At 43.8% G+C, this 10,122-nt stretch overlaps 42 non-coding genes and 3 pseudogenes across 42 annotated transcripts; all 45 read right to left on the bottom strand.

The window, feature by feature from the left end:
• Positions 1-74: 74 nt before the first annotated feature.
• On the bottom strand, positions 75-193 carry LOC131729507 (5S ribosomal RNA). Its single transcript, XR_009323459.1, has one exon. It is a non-coding gene; the product is annotated as a 5S ribosomal RNA (ribosomal RNA).
• A 114-nt stretch (positions 194-307) lies between these two features.
• Positions 308-426, bottom strand: LOC131729506 (5S ribosomal RNA). Its single transcript, XR_009323458.1, has one exon. It is a non-coding gene; the product is annotated as a 5S ribosomal RNA (ribosomal RNA).
• Positions 427-526: 100 nt separating this feature from the next.
• Positions 527-645, bottom strand: LOC131729505 (5S ribosomal RNA). Its single transcript, XR_009323457.1, has one exon. It is a non-coding gene; the product is annotated as a 5S ribosomal RNA (ribosomal RNA).
• A 114-nt stretch (positions 646-759) lies between these two features.
• LOC131729072 (5S ribosomal RNA) lies at positions 760-878 on the bottom strand. The gene has a single exon (XR_009323079.1). It is a non-coding gene; the product is annotated as a 5S ribosomal RNA (ribosomal RNA).
• Positions 879-978: 100 nt separating this feature from the next.
• LOC131729084 (5S ribosomal RNA) lies at positions 979-1,097 on the bottom strand (annotated as a pseudogene).
• Positions 1,098-1,197: 100 nt separating this feature from the next.
• Positions 1,198-1,316, bottom strand: LOC131729010 (5S ribosomal RNA). Its single transcript, XR_009323010.1, has one exon. It is a non-coding gene; the product is annotated as a 5S ribosomal RNA (ribosomal RNA).
• Positions 1,317-1,431: 115 nt separating this feature from the next.
• On the bottom strand, positions 1,432-1,550 carry LOC131729504 (5S ribosomal RNA). The gene has a single exon (XR_009323456.1). It is a non-coding gene; the product is annotated as a 5S ribosomal RNA (ribosomal RNA).
• A 113-nt stretch (positions 1,551-1,663) lies between these two features.
• LOC131729503 (5S ribosomal RNA) lies at positions 1,664-1,782 on the bottom strand. The gene has a single exon (XR_009323455.1). It is a non-coding gene; the product is annotated as a 5S ribosomal RNA (ribosomal RNA).
• A 114-nt stretch (positions 1,783-1,896) lies between these two features.
• LOC131729133 (5S ribosomal RNA) lies at positions 1,897-2,005 on the bottom strand (annotated as a pseudogene).
• A 100-nt stretch (positions 2,006-2,105) lies between these two features.
• On the bottom strand, positions 2,106-2,224 carry LOC131729502 (5S ribosomal RNA). Its single transcript, XR_009323454.1, has one exon. It is a non-coding gene; the product is annotated as a 5S ribosomal RNA (ribosomal RNA).
• Positions 2,225-2,324: 100 nt separating this feature from the next.
• LOC131729501 (5S ribosomal RNA) lies at positions 2,325-2,443 on the bottom strand. Its single transcript, XR_009323453.1, has one exon. It is a non-coding gene; the product is annotated as a 5S ribosomal RNA (ribosomal RNA).
• Positions 2,444-2,557: 114 nt separating this feature from the next.
• LOC131728949 (5S ribosomal RNA) lies at positions 2,558-2,676 on the bottom strand. The gene has a single exon (XR_009322949.1). It is a non-coding gene; the product is annotated as a 5S ribosomal RNA (ribosomal RNA).
• Positions 2,677-2,776: 100 nt separating this feature from the next.
• On the bottom strand, positions 2,777-2,895 carry LOC131728972 (5S ribosomal RNA). Its single transcript, XR_009322972.1, has one exon. It is a non-coding gene; the product is annotated as a 5S ribosomal RNA (ribosomal RNA).
• Positions 2,896-3,009: 114 nt separating this feature from the next.
• Positions 3,010-3,128, bottom strand: LOC131729500 (5S ribosomal RNA). Its single transcript, XR_009323452.1, has one exon. It is a non-coding gene; the product is annotated as a 5S ribosomal RNA (ribosomal RNA).
• Positions 3,129-3,228: 100 nt separating this feature from the next.
• LOC131729499 (5S ribosomal RNA) lies at positions 3,229-3,347 on the bottom strand. Its single transcript, XR_009323451.1, has one exon. It is a non-coding gene; the product is annotated as a 5S ribosomal RNA (ribosomal RNA).
• A 100-nt stretch (positions 3,348-3,447) lies between these two features.
• On the bottom strand, positions 3,448-3,566 carry LOC131729067 (5S ribosomal RNA). Its single transcript, XR_009323073.1, has one exon. It is a non-coding gene; the product is annotated as a 5S ribosomal RNA (ribosomal RNA).
• Positions 3,567-3,666: 100 nt separating this feature from the next.
• LOC131729497 (5S ribosomal RNA) lies at positions 3,667-3,785 on the bottom strand. The gene has a single exon (XR_009323449.1). It is a non-coding gene; the product is annotated as a 5S ribosomal RNA (ribosomal RNA).
• Positions 3,786-3,885: 100 nt separating this feature from the next.
• Positions 3,886-4,004, bottom strand: LOC131729496 (5S ribosomal RNA). Its single transcript, XR_009323448.1, has one exon. It is a non-coding gene; the product is annotated as a 5S ribosomal RNA (ribosomal RNA).
• A 100-nt stretch (positions 4,005-4,104) lies between these two features.
• Positions 4,105-4,223, bottom strand: LOC131728927 (5S ribosomal RNA). Its single transcript, XR_009322927.1, has one exon. It is a non-coding gene; the product is annotated as a 5S ribosomal RNA (ribosomal RNA).
• A 114-nt stretch (positions 4,224-4,337) lies between these two features.
• Positions 4,338-4,456, bottom strand: LOC131729495 (5S ribosomal RNA). The gene has a single exon (XR_009323447.1). It is a non-coding gene; the product is annotated as a 5S ribosomal RNA (ribosomal RNA).
• A 114-nt stretch (positions 4,457-4,570) lies between these two features.
• Positions 4,571-4,689, bottom strand: LOC131728918 (5S ribosomal RNA). Its single transcript, XR_009322918.1, has one exon. It is a non-coding gene; the product is annotated as a 5S ribosomal RNA (ribosomal RNA).
• A 114-nt stretch (positions 4,690-4,803) lies between these two features.
• On the bottom strand, positions 4,804-4,922 carry LOC131729494 (5S ribosomal RNA). The gene has a single exon (XR_009323446.1). It is a non-coding gene; the product is annotated as a 5S ribosomal RNA (ribosomal RNA).
• A 100-nt stretch (positions 4,923-5,022) lies between these two features.
• On the bottom strand, positions 5,023-5,141 carry LOC131729081 (5S ribosomal RNA; annotated as a pseudogene).
• A 100-nt stretch (positions 5,142-5,241) lies between these two features.
• LOC131729493 (5S ribosomal RNA) lies at positions 5,242-5,360 on the bottom strand. Its single transcript, XR_009323445.1, has one exon. It is a non-coding gene; the product is annotated as a 5S ribosomal RNA (ribosomal RNA).
• Positions 5,361-5,460: 100 nt separating this feature from the next.
• Positions 5,461-5,579, bottom strand: LOC131729492 (5S ribosomal RNA). Its single transcript, XR_009323444.1, has one exon. It is a non-coding gene; the product is annotated as a 5S ribosomal RNA (ribosomal RNA).
• Positions 5,580-5,693: 114 nt separating this feature from the next.
• On the bottom strand, positions 5,694-5,812 carry LOC131729491 (5S ribosomal RNA). The gene has a single exon (XR_009323443.1). It is a non-coding gene; the product is annotated as a 5S ribosomal RNA (ribosomal RNA).
• A 100-nt stretch (positions 5,813-5,912) lies between these two features.
• LOC131729490 (5S ribosomal RNA) lies at positions 5,913-6,031 on the bottom strand. Its single transcript, XR_009323442.1, has one exon. It is a non-coding gene; the product is annotated as a 5S ribosomal RNA (ribosomal RNA).
• A 114-nt stretch (positions 6,032-6,145) lies between these two features.
• LOC131729489 (5S ribosomal RNA) lies at positions 6,146-6,264 on the bottom strand. Its single transcript, XR_009323441.1, has one exon. It is a non-coding gene; the product is annotated as a 5S ribosomal RNA (ribosomal RNA).
• A 100-nt stretch (positions 6,265-6,364) lies between these two features.
• On the bottom strand, positions 6,365-6,483 carry LOC131729488 (5S ribosomal RNA). Its single transcript, XR_009323440.1, has one exon. It is a non-coding gene; the product is annotated as a 5S ribosomal RNA (ribosomal RNA).
• Positions 6,484-6,597: 114 nt separating this feature from the next.
• Positions 6,598-6,716, bottom strand: LOC131729486 (5S ribosomal RNA). The gene has a single exon (XR_009323438.1). It is a non-coding gene; the product is annotated as a 5S ribosomal RNA (ribosomal RNA).
• Positions 6,717-6,830: 114 nt separating this feature from the next.
• LOC131729485 (5S ribosomal RNA) lies at positions 6,831-6,949 on the bottom strand. Its single transcript, XR_009323437.1, has one exon. It is a non-coding gene; the product is annotated as a 5S ribosomal RNA (ribosomal RNA).
• Positions 6,950-7,049: 100 nt separating this feature from the next.
• LOC131728909 (5S ribosomal RNA) lies at positions 7,050-7,168 on the bottom strand. Its single transcript, XR_009322909.1, has one exon. It is a non-coding gene; the product is annotated as a 5S ribosomal RNA (ribosomal RNA).
• A 100-nt stretch (positions 7,169-7,268) lies between these two features.
• On the bottom strand, positions 7,269-7,387 carry LOC131729484 (5S ribosomal RNA). The gene has a single exon (XR_009323436.1). It is a non-coding gene; the product is annotated as a 5S ribosomal RNA (ribosomal RNA).
• Positions 7,388-7,501: 114 nt separating this feature from the next.
• On the bottom strand, positions 7,502-7,620 carry LOC131728952 (5S ribosomal RNA). The gene has a single exon (XR_009322952.1). It is a non-coding gene; the product is annotated as a 5S ribosomal RNA (ribosomal RNA).
• Positions 7,621-7,734: 114 nt separating this feature from the next.
• Positions 7,735-7,853, bottom strand: LOC131729024 (5S ribosomal RNA). The gene has a single exon (XR_009323024.1). It is a non-coding gene; the product is annotated as a 5S ribosomal RNA (ribosomal RNA).
• A 114-nt stretch (positions 7,854-7,967) lies between these two features.
• LOC131729483 (5S ribosomal RNA) lies at positions 7,968-8,086 on the bottom strand. Its single transcript, XR_009323435.1, has one exon. It is a non-coding gene; the product is annotated as a 5S ribosomal RNA (ribosomal RNA).
• A 100-nt stretch (positions 8,087-8,186) lies between these two features.
• LOC131729482 (5S ribosomal RNA) lies at positions 8,187-8,305 on the bottom strand. Its single transcript, XR_009323434.1, has one exon. It is a non-coding gene; the product is annotated as a 5S ribosomal RNA (ribosomal RNA).
• A 100-nt stretch (positions 8,306-8,405) lies between these two features.
• LOC131729481 (5S ribosomal RNA) lies at positions 8,406-8,524 on the bottom strand. The gene has a single exon (XR_009323433.1). It is a non-coding gene; the product is annotated as a 5S ribosomal RNA (ribosomal RNA).
• A 101-nt stretch (positions 8,525-8,625) lies between these two features.
• Positions 8,626-8,744, bottom strand: LOC131729480 (5S ribosomal RNA). The gene has a single exon (XR_009323432.1). It is a non-coding gene; the product is annotated as a 5S ribosomal RNA (ribosomal RNA).
• Positions 8,745-8,858: 114 nt separating this feature from the next.
• Positions 8,859-8,977, bottom strand: LOC131729479 (5S ribosomal RNA). Its single transcript, XR_009323431.1, has one exon. It is a non-coding gene; the product is annotated as a 5S ribosomal RNA (ribosomal RNA).
• Positions 8,978-9,077: 100 nt separating this feature from the next.
• LOC131729478 (5S ribosomal RNA) lies at positions 9,078-9,196 on the bottom strand. Its single transcript, XR_009323430.1, has one exon. It is a non-coding gene; the product is annotated as a 5S ribosomal RNA (ribosomal RNA).
• A 100-nt stretch (positions 9,197-9,296) lies between these two features.
• On the bottom strand, positions 9,297-9,415 carry LOC131729477 (5S ribosomal RNA). The gene has a single exon (XR_009323429.1). It is a non-coding gene; the product is annotated as a 5S ribosomal RNA (ribosomal RNA).
• Positions 9,416-9,529: 114 nt separating this feature from the next.
• LOC131729475 (5S ribosomal RNA) lies at positions 9,530-9,648 on the bottom strand. The gene has a single exon (XR_009323427.1). It is a non-coding gene; the product is annotated as a 5S ribosomal RNA (ribosomal RNA).
• A 114-nt stretch (positions 9,649-9,762) lies between these two features.
• LOC131728971 (5S ribosomal RNA) lies at positions 9,763-9,881 on the bottom strand. Its single transcript, XR_009322971.1, has one exon. It is a non-coding gene; the product is annotated as a 5S ribosomal RNA (ribosomal RNA).
• Positions 9,882-9,995: 114 nt separating this feature from the next.
• Positions 9,996-10,114, bottom strand: LOC131729474 (5S ribosomal RNA). Its single transcript, XR_009323426.1, has one exon. It is a non-coding gene; the product is annotated as a 5S ribosomal RNA (ribosomal RNA).
• Between the last annotated feature and the right edge of the window lie 8 nt (positions 10,115-10,122).

Genomic DNA, 10,122 nt, shown 5'->3' with positions numbered 1-10,122 from the left:
TATGTTTAGTGAGCTGGGGGTGATTCCTCCAAAATTTCCTTTTGTCCTCCACACATTTCAATTGTAAAATGTAATGCCTGCAGCACTTGATATTCCCAGGTGGTCTCCCATCCAAGTACTAACCAAGCCCAACATTGCTTAGCTTCTGAGATCAGACGAGATCAGGCTTATTCAAGGTGGTGTGGCCGCAGGCGATTGCATTTCTGCTTTCATGACTTTTATGTTTAGTGAGCTGGGGGTGATTCCTCCAAAATTTCCTTTTGTCCTCCACACATTTCAATTGTAAAATGTAATTACTAAAATGTAATGCCTGCAGCACTTGATATTCCCAGGTGGTCTCCCATCCAAGTACTAACCAAGCCCAACATTGCTTAGCTTCTGAGATCAGACGAGATCAGGCTTATTCAAGGTGGTGTGGCCGCAGGCGATTGCATTTCTGCTTTCATGACTTTTATGTTTAGTGAGCTGGGGGTGATTCCTCCAAAATTTCCTTTTGTCCTCCACACATTTCAATTGTAAAATGTAATGCCTGCAGCACTTGATATTCCCAGGTGGTCTCCCATCCAAGTACTAACCAAGCCCAACATTGCTTAGCTTCTGAGATCAGACGAGATCAGGCTTATTCAAGGTGGTGTGGCCGCAGGCGATTGCATTTCTGCTTTCATGACTTTTATGTTTAGTGAGCTGGGGGTGATTCCTCCAAAATTTCCTTTTGTCCTCCACACATTTCAATTGTAAAATGTTATTACAAAAATGTAATGCCTGCAGCACTTGATATTCCCACGTGGTCTCCCATCCAAGTACTAACCAAGCGCAACATTGCTTAGCTTCTGAGATCAGACGAGATCAGGCTTATTCAAGGTGGTGTGGCCGCAGGCGATTGCATTTCTGCTTTCATGACTTTTATGTTTAGTGAGCTGGGGGTGATTCCTCCAAAATTTCCTTTTGTCCTCCACACATTTCAATTGTAAAATGTAATGCCTGCCGCACTTGATATTCCCAGGTGGTCTCCCATCCAAGTACTAACCAAGCCCAACATTGCTTAGCTTCTGAGATCAGACGAGATCAGGCTTATTCAAGGTGGTGTGGCCTCAGGCGATTGCATTTCTGCTTTCATGACTTTTATGTTTAGTGAGCTGGGGGTGATTCCTCCAAAATTTCCTTTTGTCCTCCACACATTTCAATTGTAAAATGTAATGCCTGCAGCACTTGATATTCCCAGGTGGTCTCCCATCCAAGTACTAACCAAGCCCAACATTGCTTAGCTTCGGAGATCAGACGAGATCAGGCTTATTCAAGGTGGTGTGGCCGCAGGCGATTGCTGTTCTGCTTTCATGACTTTTATGTTTAGTGAGCTGGGGGGTGATTCCTCCAAAATTTCCTTTTGTCCTCCACACATTTCAATTGTAAAATGTAATTACAAAAATGTAATGCCTGCAGCACTTGATATTCCCAGGTGGTCTCCCATCCAAGTACTAACCAAGCCCAACATTGCTTAGCTTCTGAGATCAGACGAGATCAGGCTTATTCAAGGTGGTGTGGCCGCAGGCGATTGCTGTTCTGCTTTCATGACTTTTATGTTTAGTGAGCTGGGGGTGATTCCTCCAAAATTTCCTTTTGTCCTAACACATTTCAATTGTAAAATGTAATTACAAAAATGTAATGCCTGCAGCACTTGATATTCCCAGGTGGTCTCCCATCCAAGTACTAACCAAGCCCAACATTGCTTAGCTTCTGAGATCAGACGAGATCAGGCTTATTCAAGGTGGTGTGGCCGCAGGCGATTGCATTTCTGCTTTCATGACTTTTATGTTTAGTGAGCTGGGGGTGATTCCTCCAAAATTTCCTTTTGTCCTCCACACATTTCAATTGTAAAATGTAATTACTAAAATGTAATGCCTGCAGCACTTGATATTCCCAGGTGGTCTCCCATCCAAGTACTAACCAAGCCCAACATTGCTTAGCTTCTGAGATCAGGCTTATTCAAGGTGGTGTGGCCGCCGGCGATTGCATTTCTGCTTTCATGACTTTTATGTTTAGTGAGCTGGGGGTGATTCCTCCAAAATTTCCTTTTGTCCTCCACACATTTCAATTGTAAAATGTAATGCCTGCAGCACTTGATATTCCCAGGTGGTCTCCCATCCAAGTACTAACCAAGCCCAACATTGCTTAGCTTCTGAGATCAGACGAGATCAGGCTTATTCAAGGTGGTGTGGCCGCAGGCGATTGCATTTCTGCTTTCATGACTTTTATGTTTAGTGAGCTGGGGGTGATTCCTCCAAAATTTCCTTTTGTCCTCCACACATTTCAATTGTAAAATGTAATGCCTGCAGCACTTGATATTCCCAGGTGGTCTCCCATCCAAGTACTAACCAAGCCCAACATTGCTTAGCTTCTGAGATCAGACGAGATCAGGCTTATTCAAGGTGGTGTGGCCGCAGGCGATTGCATTTCTGCTTTCATGACTTTTATGTTTAGTGAGCTGGGGGTGATTCCTCCAAAATTTCCTTTTGTCCTCCACACATTTCAATTGTAAAATGTAATTACAAAAATGTAATGCCTGCAGCACTTGATATTCCCAGGTGGTCTCCCATTCAAGTACTAACCAAGCCCAACATTGCTTAGCTTCTGAGATCAGACGAGATCAGGCTTATTCAAGGTGGTGTGGCCGCAGGCGATTGCATTTCTGCTTTCATGACTTTTATGTTTAGTGAGCTGGGGGTGATTCCTCCAAAATTTCCTTTTGTCCTCCACACATTTCAATTGTAAAATGTAATGCCTGCAGCACTTGATATTCCCAGGTGGTCTCCCATCCAAGTACTAACCAAGCCCAACATTGCTTAGCTTCTGAGATCAGACGAGATCAGGCTTATTCAAGGTGATGTGGCCGCAGGCGATTGCATTTCTGCTTTCATGACTTTTATGTTTAGTGAGCTGGGGGTGATTCCTCCAAAATTTCCTTTTGTCCTCCACACATTTCAATTGTAAAATGTAATTACAAAAATGTAATGCCTGCAGCACTTGATATTCCCAGGTGGTCTCCCATCCAAGTACTAACCAAGCCCAACATTGCTTAGCTTCTGAGATCAGACGAGATCAGGCTTATTCAAGGTGGTGTGGCCGCAGGCGATTGCATTTCTGCTTTCATGACTTTTATGTTTAGTGAGCTGGGGGTGATTCCTCCAAAATTTCCTTTTGTCCTCCACACATTTCAATTGTAAAATGTAATGCCTGCAGCACTTGATATTCCCAGGTGGTCTCCCATCCAAGTACTAACCAAGCCCAACATTGCTTAGCTTCTGAGATCAGACGAGATCAGGCTTATTCAAGGTGGTGTGGCCGCAGGCGATTGCATTTCTGCTTTCATGACTTTTATGTTTAGTGAGCTGGGGGTGATTCCTCCAAAATTTCCTTTTGTCCTCCACACATTTCAATTGTAAAATGTAATGCCTGGAGCACTTGATATTCCCAGGTGGTCTCCCATCCAAGTACTAACCAAGCCCAACATTGCTTAGCTTCTGAGATCAGACGAGATCAGGCTTATTCAAGGTGGTGTGGCCGCAGGCGATTGCATTTCTGCTTTCATGACTTTTATGTTTAGTGAGCTGGGGGTGATTCCTCCAAAATTTCCTTTTGTCCTCCACACATTTCAATTGTAAAATGTAATGCCTGCAGCACTTGATATTCCCAGGTGGTCTCCCATCCAAGTACTAACCAAGCCCAACATTGCTTAGCTTCTGAGATCAGACGAGATCAGGCTTATTCAAGGTGGTGTGGCCGCAGGCGACTGCATTTCTGCTTTCATGACTTTTATGTTTAGTGAGCTGGGGGTGATTCCTCCAAAATTTCCTTTTGTCCTCCACACATTTCAATTGTAAAATGTAATGCCTGCAGCACTTGATATTCCCAGGTGGTCTCCCATCCAAGTACTAACCAAGCCCAACATTGCTTAGCTTCTGAGATCAGACGAGATCAGGCTTATTCAAGGTGGTGTGGCCGCAGGCGATTGCATTTCTGCTTTCATGACTTTTATGTTTAGTGAGCTGGGGGTGATTCCTCCAAAATTTCCTTTTGTCCTCCACACATTTCAATTGTAAAATGTAATGCCTGCAGCACTTGATATTCCCACGTGGTCTCCCATCCAAGTACTAACCAAGCCCAACATTGCTTAGCTTCTGAGATCAGACGAGATCAGGCTTATTCAAGGTGGTGTGGCCGCAGGCGATTGCATTTCTGCTTTCATGACTTTTATGTTTAGTGAGCTGGGGGTGATTCCTCCAAAATTTCCTTTTGTCCTCCACACATTTCAATTGTAAAATGTAATTACAAAAATGTAATGCCTGCAGCACTTGATATTCCCAGGTGGTCTCCCATCCAAGTACTAACCAAGCCCAACATTGCTTAGCTTCTGAGATCAGACGAGATCAGGCTTATTCAAGGTGGTGTGGCCGCAGGCGATTGCATTTCTGCTTTCATGACTTTTATGTTTAGTGAGCTGGGGGTGATTCCTCCAAAATTTCCTTTTGTCCTCCACACATTTCAATTGTAAAATGTAATTACAAAAATGTAATGCCTGCAGCACTTGATATTCCCAGGTGGTCTCCCATCCAAGTACTAAACAAGCCCAACATTGCTTAGCTTCTGAGATCAGACGAGATCAGGCTTATTCAAGGTGGTGTGGCCGCAGGCGATTGCATTTCTGCTTTCATGACTTTTATGTTTAGTGAGCTGGGGGTGATTCCTCCAAAATTTCCTTTTGTCCTCCACACATTTCAATTGTAAAATGTAATTACAAAAATGTAATGCCTGCAGCACTTGATATTCCCAGGTGGTCTCCCATCCAAGTACTAACCAAGCCCAACATTGCTTAGCTTCTGAGATCAGACGAGATCAGGCTTATTCAAGGTGGTGTGGCCGCAGGCGATTGCATTTCTGCTTTCATGACTTTTATGTTTAGTGAGCTGGGGGTGATTCCTCCAAAATTTCCTTTTGTCCTCCACACATTTCAATTGTAAAATGTAATGCCTGCAGCACTTCATATTCCCAGGTGGTCTCCCATCCAAGTACTAACCAAGCCCAACATTGCTTAGCGTCTGAGATCAGACGAGATCAGGCTTATTCAAGGTGGTGTGGCCGCAGGCGATTGCATTTCTGCTTTCATGACTTTTATGTTTAGTGAGCTGGGGGTGATTCCTCCAAAATTTCCTTTTGTCCTCCACACATTTCAATTGTAAAATGTAATGCCTGCAGCACTTGATATTCCCAGGTGGTCTCCCATCCAAGTACTAACCAAGCCCAACATTGCTTAGCTTCTGAGATCAGACGAGATCAGGCTTATTCAAGGTGGTGTGGCCGCAGGCGATTGCATTTCTGCTTTCATGACTTTTATGTTTAGTGAGCTGGGGGTGATTCCTCCAAAATTTCCTTTTGTCCTCCACACATTTCAATTGTAAAATGTAATGCCTGCAGCACTTGATATTCCCAGGTGGTCTCCCATCCAAGTACTAACCAAGCCCAACATTGCTTAGCTTCTGAGATCAGACGAGATCAGGCTTATTCAAGGTGGTGTGGCCGCAGGCGATTGCATTTCTGCTTTCATGACTTTTATGTTTAGTGAGCTGGGGGTGATTCCTCCAAAATTTCCTTTTGTCCTCCACACATTTCAATTGTAAAATGTAATTACAAAAATGTAATGCCTGCAGCACTTGATATTCCCAGGTGGTCTCCCATCCAAGTACTAACCAAGCCCAACATTGCTTAGCTTCTGAGATCAGACGAGATCAGGCTTATTCAAGGTGGTGTGGCCGCAGGCGATTGCATTTCTGCTTTCATGACTTTTATGTTTAGTGAGCTGGGGGTGATTCCTCCAAAATTTCCTTTTGTCCTCCACACATTTCAATTGTAAAATGTAATGCCTGCAGCACTTGATATTCCCAGGTGGTCTCCCATCCAAGTACTAACCAAGCCCAACATTGCTTAGCTTCTGAGATCAGACGAGATCAGGCTTATTCAAGGTGGTGTGGCCGCAGGCGATTGCATTTCTGCTTTCATGACTTTTATGTTTAGTGAGCTGGGGGTGATTCCTCCAAAATTTCCTTTTGTCCTCCACACATTTCAATTGTAAAATGTAATTACAAAAATGTAATGCCTGCAGCACTTGATATTCCCAGGTGGTCTCCCATCCAAGTACTAACCAAGCCCAACATTGCTTAGCTTCTGAGATCAGACGAGATCAGGCTTATTCAAGGTGGTGTGGCCGCAGGCGATTGCATTTCTGCTTTCATGACTTTTATGTTTAGTGAGCTGGGGGTGATTCCTCCAAAATTTCCTTTTGTCCTCCACACATTTCAATTGTAAAATGTAATGCCTGCAGCACTTGATATTCCCAGGTGGTCTCCCATCCAAGTACTAACCAAGCCCAACATTGCTTAGCTTCTGAGATCAGACGAGATCAGGCTTATTCAAGGTGGTGTGGCCGCAGGCGATTGCATTTCTGCTTTCATGACTTTTATGTTTAGTGAGCTGGGGGTGATTCCTCCAAAATTTCTTTTTGTCCTCCACACATTTCAATTGTAAAATGTAATTACAAAAATGTAATGCCTGCAGCACTTGATATTCCCAGGTGGTCTCCCATCCAAGTACTAACCAAGCCCAACATTGCTTAGCTTCTGAGATCAGACGAGATCAGGCTTATTCAAGGTGGTGTGGCCGCAGGCGATTGCATTTCTGCTTTCATGACTTTTATGTTTAGTGAGCTGGGGGTGATTCCTCCAAAATTTCTTTTTGTCCTCCACACATTTCAATTGTAAAATGTAATTACAAAAATGTAATGCCTGCAGCACTTGATATTCCCAGGTGGTCTCCCATCCAAGTACTAACCAAGCCCAACATTGCTTAGCTTCTGAGATCAGACGAGATCAGGCTTATTCAAGGTGGTGTGGCCGCAGGCGATTGCATTTCTGCTTTCATGACTTTTATGTTTAGTGAGCTGGGGGTGATTCCTCCAAAATTTCCTTTTGTCCTCCACACATTTCAATTGTAAAATGTAATGCCTGCAGCACTTGATATTCCCAGGTGGTCTCCCATCCAAGTACTAACCAAGCCCAACATTGCTTAGCTTCTGAGATCAGACGAGATCAGGCTTATTCAAGGTGGTGTGGCTGCAGGCGATTGCATTTCTGCTTTCATGACTTTTATGTTTAGTGAGCTGGGGGTGATTCCTCCAAAATTTCCTTTTGTCCTCCACACATTTCAATTGTAAAATGTAATGCCTGCAGCACTTGATATTCCCAGGTGGTCTCCCATCCAAGTACTAACCAAGCCCAACATTGCTTAGCTTCTGAGATCAGACGAGATCAGGCTTATTCAAGGTGGTGTGGCCGCAGGCGATTGCATTTCTGCTTTCATGACTTTTATGTTTAGTGAGCTGGGGGTGATTCCTCCAAAATTTCCTTTTGTCCTCCACACATTTCAATTGTAAAATGTAATTACAAAAATGTAATGCCTGCAGCACTTGATATTCCCAGGTGGTCTCCCATCCAAGTACTAACCAAGCCCAACATTGCTTAGCTTCTGAGATCAGACGAGATCAGGCTAATTCAAGGTGGTGTGGCCGCAGGCGATTGCATTTCTGCTTTCATGACTTTTATGTTTAGTGAGCTGGGGGTGATTCCTCCAAAATTTCCTTTTGTCCTCCACACATTTCAATTGTAAAATGTAATTACAAAAATGTAATGCCTGCTGCACTTGATATTCCCAGGTGGTCTCCCATCCAAGTACTAACCAAGCCCAACATTGCTTAGCTTCTGAGATCAGACGAGATCAGGCTTATTCAAGGTGGTGTGGCCGCAGGCGATTGCATTTCTGCTTTCATGACTTTTATGTTTAGTGAGCTGGGGGTGATTCCTCCAAAATTTCCTTTTGTCCTCCACACATTTTAATTGTAAAATGTAATTACAAAAATGTAATGCCTGCAGCACTTGATATTCCCAGGTGGTCTCCCATCCAAGTACTAACCAAGCCCAACATTGCTTAGCTTCTGAGATCAGACGAGATCAGGCTTATTCAAGGTGGTGTGGCCGCAGGCGATTGCATTTCTGCTTTCATGACTTTTATGTTTAGTGAGCTGGGGGTGATTCCTCCAAAATTTCCTTTTGTCCTCCACACATTTCAATTGTAAAATGTAATGCCTGCAGCACTTGATATTCCCAGGTGGTCTCCCATCCAAGTACTAACCAAGCCCAACATTGCTTAGCTTCTGAGATCAGACGAGATCAGGCTTATTCAAGGTGGTGTGGCCGCAGGCGATTGCATTTCTGCTTTCATGACTTTTATGTTTAGTGAGCTGGGGGTGATTCCTCCAAAATTTCCTTTTGTCCTCCACACATTTCAATTGTAAAATGTAATGCCTGCAGCACTTGATATTCCCAGGTGGTCTCCCATCCAAGTACTAACCAAGCCCAACATTGCTTAGCTTCTGAGATCAGACGAGATCAGGCTTATTCAAGGTGGTGTGGCCGCAGGCGATTGCATTTCTGCTTTCATGACTTTTATGTTTAGTGAGCTGGGGGTGATTCCTCCAAAAATTTCCTTTTGTCCTCCACACATTTCAATTGTAAAATGTAATGCCTGCAGCACTTGATATTCCCAGGTGGTCTCCCATCCAAGTACTAACCAAGCCCAACATTGCTTAGCTTCTGAGATCAGACGAGATCAGGCTTATTCAAGGTGGTGTGGCCGCAGGCGATTGCATTTCTGCTTTCATGACTTTTATGTTTAGTGAGCTGGGGGTGATTCCTCCAAAATTTCCTTTTGTCCTCCACACATTTCAATTGTAAAATGTAATTACAAAAATGTAATGCCTGCAGCACTTGATATTCCCAGGTGGTCTCCCATCCAAGTACTAACCAAGCCCAACATTGCTTAGCTTCTGAGATCAGACGAGATCAGGCTTATTCAAGGTGGTGTGGCCGCAGGCGATTGCATTTCTGCTTTCATGACTTTTATGTTTAGTGAGCTGGGGGTGATTCCTCCAAAATTTCCTTTTGTCCTCCACACATTTCAATTGTAAAATGTAATGCCTGCAGCACTTGATATTCCCAGGTGGTCTCCCATCCAAGTACTAACCAAGCCCAACATTGCTTAGCTTCTGAGATCAGACGAGATCAGGCTTATTCAAGGTGGTGTGGCCGCAGGCGATTGCATTTCTGCTTTCATGACTTTTATGTTTAGTGAGCTGGGGGTGATTCCTCCAAAATTTCCTTTTGTCCTCCACACATTTCTATTGTAAAATGTAATGCCTGCAGCACTTGATATTCCCAGGTGGTCTCCCATCCAAGTACTAACCAAGCCCAACATTGCTTAGCTTCTGAGATCAGACGAGATCAGGCTTATTCAAGGTGGTGTGGCCGCAGGCGATTGCATTTCTGCTTTCATGACTTTTATGTTTAGTGAGCTGGGGGTGATTCCTCCAAAATTTCCTTTTGTCCTCCATACATTTCAATTGTAAAATGTAATTACAAAAATGTAATGCCTGCAGCACTTGATATTCCCAGGTGGTCTCCCATCCAAGTACTAACCAAGCCCAACATTGCTTAGCTTCTGAGATCAGACGAGATCAGGCTTATTCAAGGTGGTGTGGCCGCAGGCGATTGCATTTCTGCTTTCATGACTTTTATGTTTAGTGAGCTGGGGGTGATTCCTCCAAAATTTCCTTTTGTCCTCCACACATTTCAATTGTAAAATGTAATTACAAAAATGTAATGCCTGCAGCACTTGATATTCCCAGGTGGTCTCCCATCCAAGTACTAACCAAGCCCAACATTGCTTAGCTTCTGAGATCAGACGAAATCAGGCTTATTCAAGGTGGTGTGGCCGCAGGCGATTGCATTTCTGCTTTCATGACTTTTATGTTTAGTGAGCTGGGGGTGATTCCTCCAAAATTTCCTTTTGTCCTCCACACATTTCAATTGTAAAATGTAATTACAAAAATGTAATGCCTGCAGCACTTGATATTCCCAGGTGGTCTCCCATCCAAGTACTAACCAAGCCCAACATTGCTTAGCTTCTGAGATCAGACGAGATCAGGCTTATTCAAGGTGGTGTGGCCGCAGGCGATTGCAT

Source organism: Acipenser ruthenus, unplaced genomic scaffold (assembly GCF_902713425.1).
Source record: "Acipenser ruthenus unplaced genomic scaffold, fAciRut3.2 maternal haplotype, whole genome shotgun sequence".
Taxonomy (NCBI): Eukaryota; Metazoa; Chordata; class Actinopteri; order Acipenseriformes; family Acipenseridae; genus Acipenser; species Acipenser ruthenus.
This window is presented reverse-complemented; position numbering and strand designations above follow the sequence as displayed.